Raw genomic sequence first — 13,550 nt, forward strand, 5'->3', positions numbered from 1 at the left:
ATTAAGATTTTTAATCAGACTTTTATCTTAGTTAAGCACATTAAAATCAGCATTTTGATGACGCTTTACTTAAAAAAGAGCTCATTTACATATCTGATAGACAGACTTTCGAAGATTCTACCAATTAAGAATGTATATCTGGATGACGTCATACTCAGTTATCTTTTTTATTTTTGAATTGCTCCAATCTAATCACATGGAAAGTGATGGACTACAAGCATGAAATAGGATGTTTAATCCTGAAGATAAACTTGATAATTAATAAGGGATGGCTCACAATCGGTGGATTTTTTCACACTGCCTTGGATTATTCAACGACATAAGTAATGTATTATTTAAAAAAGATACATCTGTTGATACACATTTAAACAGTAATTTCAAAAAGTTCAATCGGCTTTATTGTTTTATTGAGTCATAACTGAAATGCACTCATTCTCGGTATCTTCAATTTAATCCTTAGATAAGGTCGCTGGTGAAACATTCCCTTTACTACATGCTTGGCAAAGATATCGAATTAAAAATCTATATTGAAAGCTGCTTCTAAATTACAGGTGGTAGATAATGCTGTTGGATGTTTTAGTCCCCAAGGTTTGCCGAAACCTAAATGCCACGTTTTAACTCGAATTGTGGCACAGTTCAGAATATACCGTACACATGTACTGAATGTTCTTTTGAAATGATCAGAAACGTGAAAATTGCGTAATTTATTGAAATATGGGACAAGTACGCCTACCTATCTGAATTTTAACATTTTTGTTTTATCACTATACTAGAATGACGAAACAGCTGTGTGATGCAATTTAATTCATTATTTAGGTCCGTCATATCAAATATATTCATATATGTCTAGATAAATTGAAAAGTGTTATTCACTTGTACTTGTGTGCCTTTTGTACAATCTTAATATTCCTATACTGGATAACACGTACTGTGAAGGTTTTGAATGGTTCAAATGTTCGTGGGTTAAAAGCTTCAGGTAATGAAGATATGTTTTTACCATACGACGGAATGGACTACGCTTTTTCTTCTTTATAAGTTTCTTTTTTCAATGTATATCTTTGTTCACATTTTTATGGTATCTTCAAAAATAGATCAATAATAGATAGAAATAAAAATAACCTGATGATATCATTATTCACAGTATTGTTCTGAAGCCAAACAACAATACACAATATTTCCAAAAAAAAATTGATATTTCCTAAAACGTTTTTATTATGATAGTAGACAAATTTATACATGTAAATGCGATTCTTCGTTTCGTCTGCGTTGTCTCCAAAGAGCTATGCATGGTAGTTTTAGAAATCATGAAACATATTTGACCATTGAAAATACCATAAAACAATCGGATTTGCACATGGTCTATTCTCTGGCAGAGCGACTTTTCTTTACAAAATATACCTTGACATTTAATGTTGTTTACCACGCGGTGTGCACCGTGTAGATACGATCATTTACGATAATCAAGTTACGCTCAACTCCTCATTGGGAACACAGTAGTACTTCCGGTCCACTGAACACCTGTATTGCTAGATACAAGTTGCTAGAAGCAGCTTGCCTGCAGTCAATGGAAGAAAACAATTATGTATTATAAACAATCATACTTGAAAAAATAAAGGTTGTTTAGGTCAGCTCAATCGGTTATCCGTTATCGTCCATTTCCATAGTTTGATTTTATGAAAAGGTGGACTTATGTTTAATTGTTTTGAAAACTTTGAAAAATAATGCGTAAACTAAAACGATTTATGAAAAAAGATTTTCAATTAAGAAATCTGAAACGATACCTATCATGCAGATAAGCATTGTCATAGCGAATACTTGTAATAAAGGCGACTCATGTGGAATCATATTTCATATTTAAGAAACTGATGTTGATAAAAAAAAATACGGCTTCATTTGATTCACCAAAATTGCTGTTAATATCTAACCCATCGCCGTCCCATGTTATATAACCAAAATGTTTGACACAAAGAGTATTGCAATATCAGAGTGACATGATCAACAGATATTATTCCCATCATAGCCTTTCTCATTATATACCATTATAATAGAGCTTCAAGTGCACCAAGCAAAACATGTAGTCATTCTAGTGTATTTAGATCATTCACCCCGCTCCAGGTAGAGAAAGACCTTTATATAATAACGATTAATACCAACACGGAAAACATTTTTAAAAATATCTTTTTAAAAATTCATATTGCACTGAGACGAGCTCAAACAAAAGCGAAAGAAGTCGGTAGCGCCACTTTGACGGATTGACAACACCAATGACAAGAAGACAGTTCCAAGAGCAAATGATTAAACTGATGTTTTACCTTTTTGTTTTCTTAAATCTATGGTTATGTAACATTTAGAGGTGTGAAGAAACATAGCGCATTTACACAACAAAGGTAGTGACACGAACGCGCACCCTTGCGCAAGCCTAATCACCAAGCGTAGTATTACGTGTAAAATGGGATTGGTGGGCTTCATGTAGAGATTTTGCAATGTAAGTGTCAATGTTCTTTTTAATACGTTTCTTTAATGCGTCAGCAACGTCACTGGATATCTACTTTTTTATTGGGTTCAATGTCCTTGCAACAGTCAGGATCATATATAAGGCGGGTGTCAAGAGGGTATCCAGTGCGGAAAATATAGTAGAGAGAGAGAAAGAGCAGACAGGAAAGAAGTAACGATATATCCCTGTTGTGGCATAGAGGCGGCAGATCTATTTTTGGTGTCTTAATTCGTCAGCTGTCTTAGTAGAAAACATGGTGTTAAGATAATGAATAAACATGCGTCTTAAACAGCAATGATTGTGACCCACGATATTTGTTAAATGTAGCTTATTTATATAGTGGTATGCCTACACTGGGTTTCCTTTATTGCCTAATCATTATAATTATGTCATATAGCTCTAATAATTGTCAATATGAATATCTGGGTCACCGAACTCTCAACCTACTCTCCAGTTGTACTACCGCTACTCATCTTGAATTGTAAATATTGTGGAAAAATAGAACAGGAAAAATTAGTCATTAACTAGAAAGGACAGATAAAGGAATTTTTCAGAAGAGAAAATTTGATTACCTGAAAATAATGCTTCGAAAATTCAACATTGGTCCCGCTTCGTGTACTTTAGAAAAGGCAAATTTCAACATAAAACGAAGTGGAAAGAAATGAAAAAAAATCAACCGGTTGATTTTAAGGACAAATTTTATGGGATACAAATCCTGAAAAGTTTTAGAAATGTAGACATGAAACGGAAAGGAGGGAACTGGGATCTGAAAATGAAAAGGAAGGCAATGTAATTAGACCATGGATGTTTGGTGTTCAACTTTTTATCAGACTCGTATACAATGCTTACAACCTATTAAAATAGGTTACAATCAAAGCAAAGGTTGACTGCTTGTATCTGCTATTGTTTTGTTTCTTTGTTCTGAAATTATTATAAAATGTTAGTTATATTGATAAAACTTGTGTTCACTTTCCTTTTCGATTACATGGGCAATCAGAGCGGATTATCATGGTCTCGGTTTGCTGACATCCAAACTGAGGCACAAAGGAAAGGTGCAGCATTTAAGGATAACAGCAAGAGATCGGCAAATCACAATGCGATCTATAAGTGTAGTTATCATGTTGAAAGCGTATTGTTTTATCATACAGTGATATATGATAAAACATATTTCTAAAGTCACTGTATGTCCATGAAGCTTACAAGACAACATCATACTATGTAGTCAAGATCTAACGAATTATTCTTTATTGAATAAACTACTAAAAAAACACTGTCAATTAATTATGTTTGGTCTACATTGATTGGAAAGGGCCGTATAACAAATTATACACCTACAGACAAATATGAATACATGTATTAAAGCAAAAAAAAAACACACATCTTCTTCCGTCTTATATCGCATTCCACATGAAAACTCACTTTACAGCAGCGAAAGATGTTTAACAATATCTAATGGCAGAGGAGATACGTATGATTATTTTAGATTGCACGTTGAATACTCATTCGTTGAATGGTAACAAATGCTTATCAACAAGTCGACAGCCAATATTTCTCGTTGAACAAGGTGATATCATTCAAACTCTAAAAATTCGAGAGCAAAAGAGGAATAAGAGAAAATGAACGATGATCAGGCGTTCCGGAAGGTCAAGTGTTTTCTATTTCACCGACGACACCCGTCTTGATCAATTCTAGAAAGTACTATCACACTCTAAAATACATCAACCAAACCACTAGATATACTACACATCAACGAACATATTATATCGGGTAGGGAATATAATGGAATAGTTTCACAGCATCTAACATCCAGTTTCTCACAACAAGATCTTTGTAACACCGGATTCGAACGCCTATATATGATAGTTTTGTCTTACATGTACCGACGAAGAAATACCTTGTACTCACGACAGTGAGGATAATAGACTTACTCTAAAACAACTTCGAGCTAACCTATTGTGAAAGCATTAATTTTCACGAGTCTTCGTTTTTGTTGATTTTGTGATTTCCCATTATCCACGAATTTGTATACGACTACTTCATAATAGAATTTTAAAAACTTAATTAAGCGTTTTTCGTATTTTCGTATATGTGGTGCAATTATCGGAATATTCTAATTATTCCTAACGTAAACATTTAGGTATTATTGCATACATCATCTGTTTTCGCGTGCTGTTTTCTGATTTCGAGTTTTATCATCTGCTAATAATATTTTATATACTTCCCAAGTTGTCTGTGTCATGCAATGAAGAAAGAATACTTTAAGAACTATTTACTTTCCGTACAACTAGAACATAACCGACAAGATTTTAAAAAAATGTTAATTTAAGCTCAGAATTGATGAAAAAAGATTGAAAGATTAAAACGGAGACCATAGAAAAACAAATATGAACACATGATGTACTTTAACACTAGTGTTGATTGATGGCGTGGAAAGCCAAAAATAATAAAGAATGTGAAAATTTGATAGCGCCTTAAATCTTCGAAATCAAAACCTGCCATGTTTTTATGTAAACAAAGCTTCTCCTGTGCCTGTTCTTCAGCAGTATCAGCTTCATGAGTGTCTAAAAGCTGTTGTGTTTGGAGAGAAAACAAACAAGCCATTAAATCCAAACGGTGTCTCATTATTTTTGTCTATATCGCATCTGTTAACATGGTTGCTAAAATTGAGGTAATTAGAAGTGAATAAAATCCATGAGGCAACAGAAGATTACTTGATACAATATACCTTGACGCGTGGCTAAACGTTTTTCAACACTTACTGTTTGTGTAAGTACATGTATGAAATCATTATTATTAGCTATTACAGTAGCGTTTGCTGTAAAATTTGTAAATCTAATTTCATAAGTGATACATGAAGGTAATATCTATACATTTAGAAAAAAAGAAAAAAAAAACTTTTCTGCCAGAGAAAAATGAACCATGGATTTTCAATGATTTTCGGCGCACAGATAGCAGTGATAGCGTGTGTAACACCGATAGGAGATCAGCCTTTAAGAGTGATTTATCTTCCTAACACTTGGTAATATCAGTGCTGTGGTGTGGTTAGTGTTATAATCTGTGTCTCACTCTCCTCCGTTTTCATTATACTTATTGAATTTGTACTTAAGGTTAGGAGGGAAGTCTTGATACCTGAAGGTTAAGATTATCAAGTTCAATGTGGTTTTGTGTTCTATCTTAAAATATGATGAAACTGCTTAATATTTTACGATTTATTTTATCTTCAATACCAGCAGCTACAGCAGAGTTATATAACATAGATTTGGAACATACTGAAACATATTCATCTCGAGTCATTTCAATGCTCTGACATTTTGGTTTTTTTTTTTTTTTTTAATGATTTCTGTTCAAGTTTTTCATTCTGTTTTTTCGGTTACAGTGGACAAATATAAACAACATTTGGTGACACGTGTGCGGCGCAGGATTAGATTTAAAATAACCATAAACAATGTGTAAAACTCGGGTCAACTCGGTTTCACTTCAAACATTGTATTAAAAGTTGTTCGCATGTGTTTTCTTTCTACAATCTTCATATATCAAGTATATAGAAGTGCAAACACGTTTGCATGTTCATAAGCAATACACGGAATTTTGTTTAATCTGTAAATACAATATGGCTGTAGCATACATCATTGATACATCGTGACCAATTGACATGGCTTGCGGAAATGTGATCTTTGTCATCCTTCACTGAGCTATTATTGAATGCACTTTAATAATACTTTACTTCAAAAGAATTTCCTTTTGCCTGAAAAGGTTTTCACTATATGACTACAAAAGGAAACAGTTTAGGCTTCATCAAATATTCTTGTGAGTGGCTTTTTACATTTTTTCTAAAGAAAGCTCGTTAAAGAAAAATGAAAACCCCAATGCATGCATTATAATCTTCGCTAAAAAAAATCTAAACTGCGTTTTATGACACAATAGTGCATTTTATATCATTATGGTAGTCACATGTTAGCTTTTATTAAGAGTTTCAAAACTGACATTAGTAGATTCAGACTATTGGAATTGTTATAACATTTAAAGTGCACATTTTTTATGTTTTTACTTGTCTGTTTGTTATTTGACTGAATCTTACTCAATTTGAAATAAAAAAAAAGACTTAAAACCAGGATATTCTATTGTGTGACATGAAATGGTTTTAGAGTTGTATGCTTTTAAAAAAAAAAGTACATGTGTACTTTTGTGTATAGTTCCATTTCAAATTTTACAAAAAGTCTTGAATGCTTTTATTGATAAAATGATAAAAATGGAAGCAGCAGCTACATAAACATTAACTTGTCTAAAAAGAGATCAAAAGAAAAAAAAAACCCCTTATCTTATTTTACATTTTGTACCTATTCAGGATCTGTCAATAGTACTTAGCATAAAAACATACATATTGAACAATATAACGAATAACTAATTTTAAAATATATTGTAATGTTTTGTGATTTTGTAAACTGTGCCAGAATATATTTCGACATAAAATAATTGTACACGAAATATACAAATTAAAAATAAGATAAAGTAGCGAAATCTAGATGATCTAGATGTGTTAATTACTGTTCTAGGGATATAGGTACGTGTATGTGTTGATTACCGTACAGTAGCGATTTTCATTTCATTTATTTGTTGAAACAAAGCTTACGGAGTCCTAAGAGAACTCAAAAAATGGTCCAAGAATGGTAAGGTTCTCTCTGCGCGTATAGGTTTCTATGGTAAAACAGAATTCACTCGTAACCATTGCAATTAATTTCTGCATCAATTTGAAATGTTGACAAGTTTTTTAATGTATCACCTGTTTTGAAGAGTGCAAATAAAATGTATTATCATTAACTTAATTATGAATGATGAAATCATCTGAACAAAACGGAAATCGGGTGTTATCTGGTAAATGTTTGCCAGATTAATGCATAAAAAAGATTATTTCTAAATGTGAAAAATGATTTTTCTTTTTTTCTAGTTAAATAAGGAAACGAGATGTAGAAGATTAATGTCGTTTTACGATGTTTGAATTTGCAGACACATTAAAAGTACCATTACATAGAAGATGAGAAGCTGTCAGACGTTTGTAATGTGTTGCAACACATCAATTATGTTGTTTTAAGTAAAGTATATAGTCATAAATATATTTGATAAATCACTTCTGTCTTCTGAAATTGCATGGCTGTCGTAATCAATAGTACCATATCCAAAATCGTGTATCACAATTCACGATAAAGCTTTCAATTATTTGACCTATTTCGTAAGACACGATTAACAATTTATTTTAACATATAGTATTACCATATAGAAATCGAATGTTGGAAATATTTGAAGAAGTGTAAAACATAAATCTTAAATTAAAAAATATTTATTATAACAGAAAGATATAGAAGCTCAATTTATTCATTCTATCTAATTCTTCAATGCTCCAGTCACATATTACTCCCGATGGACTGCTGGTAGAAAAGCTGCGGACATATGTACTCAACAGCCCATCAGCTGATCTTGTCTACATCTATTTCAGCAATAGACGCCAGAGGACTGGTCTTGAGCCCAGTGTCAGTGACTAGGAGCTGCTTATTAATGGAGTATTCAAGGGCTCTATACTATGCCCTCTATATATTAACATTTTCAACAAATGACATTGTTTATCATGTTGACAAATGTGTTTTATGCAACTATGACAATACCCTATCTTTCTGTAGTGATAACCAAAAACACATCTCTGATGTACTAGAGAAAGGAAGTCAACATGTAAGAAACCAGTTCAGTAACAATGGCATGCTAGCCAATCCAGAACAGTTTAGGCCATCTGTTTAAGATAAAATAATCAGTTTTTTAATATTGGCTTTTAATATTTATATTTGATATAAAGGACACCCGGGTGTGGAAAAGTCTGCCTAATGAAACAAGAAAGGCAAAATATTTTCTTGTTTTCACGCCTCGGACGATAGAATATGCAGCTACAGCATACACAAATATCCTTATGCTTTTTCCAAGCTTATTGAAGTTATACTTTTGTGACGCATTCTCTCACTGTCTGTCAGTTTTTACTGTTTTTTAATGCTAGTGTTCTGTATGTTTTACCATGTGCTTAAGATGAGCTTAACACGTATACTGTATTTATTTGTTTAGTTTTAGTGCTTCTTGACATTAATTAACCAGTTACTGACGTATTTCTTAATTGTTATTTGTTGCTTTAGATTATGCTATATTAGCATGCATCCGGTCAAATCTTTGCCGTATTGGCATATATGTATAATGGACATTCCGGTTTTTATTTATTAGTTTTAATTCATGGGTTTTATTTGCCTAGCAATGTTTTATTGTTCAAAAACGCAACTCTAAAAATCTAGCCATTTACTTTGTTGGCTAATTTTCATAATAAAATAGTTCACTGTTTCAAACTCTTTGTAAAAAGGTGAGCGTTTGGTTTTTTGTTTTGTGTTCGTTTTTTTTATCCTTTAAATCATCAATTATGAAATTAAAACAATAATTGAATGCACTCTAAAAGTATCTTTCACGTTATTTTCCAAATGTCTGGCAACACTACGCGATTTTTATCACTATATGGACTAGAACCATTAGAATTCAAATAACTTATAAAGATATGTAAGGTGATAATAAAATTGATATTTTCATAGAAATAATGATAATATACACATTAGTTGATTCAAAACCAAAAGCATCTGGGCATCCTTACAAACAGTTAAATTTCAATCTGATAAGCGAATGCTTTATACTCCACCCAGTCCCGAGACACTGTGATAAAGGGAAGACTGCAAGAGAGTAATGAAAATGTTGAAGTTCAAGAGATATAAAGTTTGTTCTGGTTTCCTAAATAATATCAAAGCTGAAGATTCAGACAAAATATCCTATGCAGAAAGACATATTCAGTAAACTAATTATTTCACGTCATATTAGCAGATAGTCTGATAACATCTTTGATGTTAGCGATGTAGACAAGAATACTTCTTTTGGCATTCTATGTCTTTCTTTTGAGACTTAGATACGGCCAATCCTCACATTTCTTGTCTCGTTAGTGGTACATTTGTAGACATCTTGTGTATTCTTTTTGTCATGACGCAGTGAAAAGAGAGCGAGATGGCTTAGCAAAGAATTTGTATTGAGTATTGAGAAATGCAATTCTCTTTACCATATTAGTTCCGATAGCAAAAACTGCATCAAGTCTGGTGTGTATGCTAGCTGTGACTTTTAGTACTCTTACGAAGTTTGCACTATTTTCGTCAACTCAAATTTGGCGTTTTGCCTTTGATCGAACTTTGATGTCTGTTTCAAGAAGACACGGATGTATCAGCATCATCAAAAATACCAATATGGCATTCCTAGAAATTATTTAAACACACGCATCCCTATTGAAATATTCCCTACGACATTAATGAAAAGTCTATTTGATTCCTTTTTTATTTCTTTATCTGACTTGCAATAAAAAGAAAAACGTCAATTTTGTTATTGTTTTCTATTTCATATACGTCTCGCTGAGTAGATTAATTGTAAATGCGAGTACTTTTATGAAAGGCAAATTAATTTGACCTCTCGTAGTTTCCATCGGTCCAGACTTGAATTGGCGCCACATAGGATTGTGTGGTTTGTGAATTAAATGTTAAAGACATGGCGAAGTGATTGCGTTGACTTATCTAAGTTGTGCGTATGAATGATTCATTAATTTTGCTAATGTACTTTTACAATGAAATAATGGAAACACAGCATCAAACGAAATTAAAATCGTACTCTTCGAGAAATGATTATTAAGACCGCAGAGGGAACGTTTCTTCCAACACTATCTGCCAAAGAATCTATATGTGTAAAACGCTCATATAAACCAACATTACAAACCCCGGAATTATGTTCTGTATGCCTTATTCCATTATATAGAAACCCTTAATCGTGATATAAAATAAAAATTCGTAAGAAAATCCTCTATATAAACGAAGAGATTTGGATTAAATTGATACCCGGATGTTTGTTTATTGCCCGGATGTTAATGGCGTATGTCGCCGGTTGCTATTACCTACTCCCAAGCGTTACAGTAACGTTCCAAAATCTGAGAGAATCCAATCACAAAGGATGAAAATGCGTAAATAGGTTAGATTTGTTTTTACACCAAGTATCTGCAACGTCGCTAACCTCGAATCACAGTGAACCATGATAACAAACGTACTATCATTACGATCTCGATGTATTTATCAATTGGCTCCCTTGAAGGCACATGGACTTAGCATGAATTCACAAACCAATATCTATATAGATGTATCATATTGACAAGGGCTGTAAATCCCAGGAAGGAAAACCTTAGTATATATTTTTATATTCGAAGACCTTTAATCTTAGAAACACATGCATAACCTTTAAGACAAATGTTTTATCTTTCCAATGCACGTTTGATGGACGAGATTGGCAAAACTATGATCTGACGAATTCGGAAAAAAATATGAAGAAAACGCTAGGTTAACATTTCCCTGTCTGCTTGAAATACCTCTCTTCTCTTGTTGACTGATATAGTACCCACAATGGTGTCTACACATAATGTCCATTAATGTCGTCATGTTTTGTACGTTGTGAAAAAATCCAAATAAGCCTCAAGGTGGTCACAAACGCCATCTTTTCTTTTCGACAGTGCATGACGTAACCGGGCCTGGCCCCGAAACCCAGTCCAAAGGTATAATAGATTTAATTTAATGAATCGTTAGAACGAAAAATTAGGTTATTTATCTTCTTTACAAATCTATTGAATTATATTATGTAATGCTTTTGAGTGAATTCATTACAAATTTCGCATCTGAGTTTTCACCTCCTGAAATAAGCACTTCGTAGATAAAAAAAAATAACATATCATGAATTCATTTCCAATGTCACATTTTTAAAATGTTGAACACATCCCCGACAGCAAAGGGTTTCCAGTGACCTACAAGGTCATCACCGAACCAGTAAGATAAAAAGTTACGTTCGCCTGGAAATACGTCAAGATTCCTGGTCTTACTGCTAATTATTTCAACACCGCTACTTACTAGACACTTGAAGTTTTTTTTACCTGATCGCCCCAAAACCCAGGATATGACAGAGGTCTTTGACTCGAAGAGATCATGAACTATTTATGCTCATTGTGTACCATACACTTCTTTATTTGGCAGTTCGTTTATCGTTCAGACATAACCGACCCAATAGAAGATACAATGCGAATTTTGTCCTCAATCCGGATGGTAGAAGAATAGAGAAGTTTAAATCTGCCGATTAATGATCTATTTCTGTAACGACCATCTTAAATATTCATGACGAAAATCAAATTTCAAAAATTGTTTTTGTCAAATGTTTATCGAGAGGTGTTAAGCAATCTTACAAGAAATATATACAACCAGTAAATAAAAACAGAAACTTTAAACAAAACATGCATCTAAACTATAATTATATTTGAAAAATGATTAGACTATTGAAAATATTATGTCTTAGTAAAATATCATACTTATCCAAATAATGTTTATTAACCAATTATACCTGTATCATCTTTGTAAGTTGTAGCTTCTATCACCGGAATCCCTTCTTGAAGATCTTCAAAGGTTAAATCTGCAACCATTTTATAGTTGTTCCATTCTATATCCACATGGAATCCCCTTTAATGAGTCATCCCTATGTAATACAGTAGTAACACCAGCAAGTTATCTCAAAATGTTACAATTTCATTATAAAATTTAAAACATTGATAATTTCATTAAACCACGTTTTAAAAGTGCAAGGAGTCATTTATTCAAAATTCTTAAAATAAAATTGCCATTTCATGTATTTCTACGAATGGCACCGAAATGGCGTCTTTCAGAACATTCTATAATTGTTATCAACACCATATAATGCAATCCGGAAATTCAAAATCCGTTTCCACACATGAGTTTAGTTTTTTTCCCCTTCACGCTCTGTATCAACACGCAATGACAAAATTGGAATGCAAAGTCGATGAGAAAACATAAAAACTGGAATAAAGGAAATCCAAAACAAACTGATCTGAGAGACAGTTTCATCCCAAAGATAGTAGAATTTGTTGTGTCTCTTTCATCTCTTGTGGTGACTGACTTTAGATACATAGACTATCTGTGTCTTTAAGTAACCTATGACTGTTAAGTTACAATAAGTAGTGAAATTCAAGTAATCTATTATCATTTATCAGTCTGGTCTCGAAAAAATATTTTTGGGTTCGAATGAATTTAGAATTTATCAAAGACTGTGAAATAGCTTCTGTGTTATAACATGAATTGTGAAACATAAACACTTCATTTTGACATGAATGCTTTGTTTCCAGTTACAACATTATATGAAAGCACATTTCACGAGATTTTTATGTATCACAACATGTTAGCAAATGTTTGACGTGACAACGTTGTAATCTTCAACAGAAATAAATGATGATTCAATGAAAGTGACAGAGCGTAGTCACCAAGTGGCGTATTCTGGCTGGTTATGAAAAACGAACAACTGTGCCTACGTATACCAAAAAACCTATGGGATATGACATAGGATCCAAACTGACAATCAGTATTTAAATTTCTAGGTAAGTTATTTGAATGTCTGTGTTGGATTTGAAAAACAGACTTAACCTTGAAAACGCAATTACTTCAATTATTGTAGAAACACGTCACCCTCCAGAGGCAACAGAGTCACATGTCATCACTCACATTTACATGAATCGAAGGACGCTAAGGAGTTTGTGAACTAATAATCAGGCTGAAACAGGGTGCCTTGATCAAACGAATTAATTGTTTATTCGTCAGCATGAAGAAAATTATAAACCACCAGACAATGCTAACAAACTTCGTCTTTTTAAGAGTGATTTATTACTGAAATATACCAATAACATTTCTTGGGTAGCAATTGTATTAAATTTCTCTGAAAAGAATTCAATTCATGATTTAAAAAATATAATGTATAGATGGTTTCCTTTAGGAAACTAGCGAGCGAGATCAAAACAGAATCTTATTATCTTAAATTGTCCTTCAAACGAATTCTCTTGACAATTAGTTTTCAATTAAATTGCTACTCAACCTTCAATGAAGTCTTAGGACGTAATGCAATTGAAAGGTTA

The sequence above is a fragment of the Ylistrum balloti genome, unplaced genomic scaffold, assembly GCF_031769215.1.
Source record: "Ylistrum balloti isolate Yb309-2 unplaced genomic scaffold, AGI_CSIRO_Ybal_v1 Utg370450, whole genome shotgun sequence".
NCBI lineage: Eukaryota > Metazoa > Mollusca > Bivalvia > Pectinida > Pectinidae > Ylistrum > Ylistrum balloti.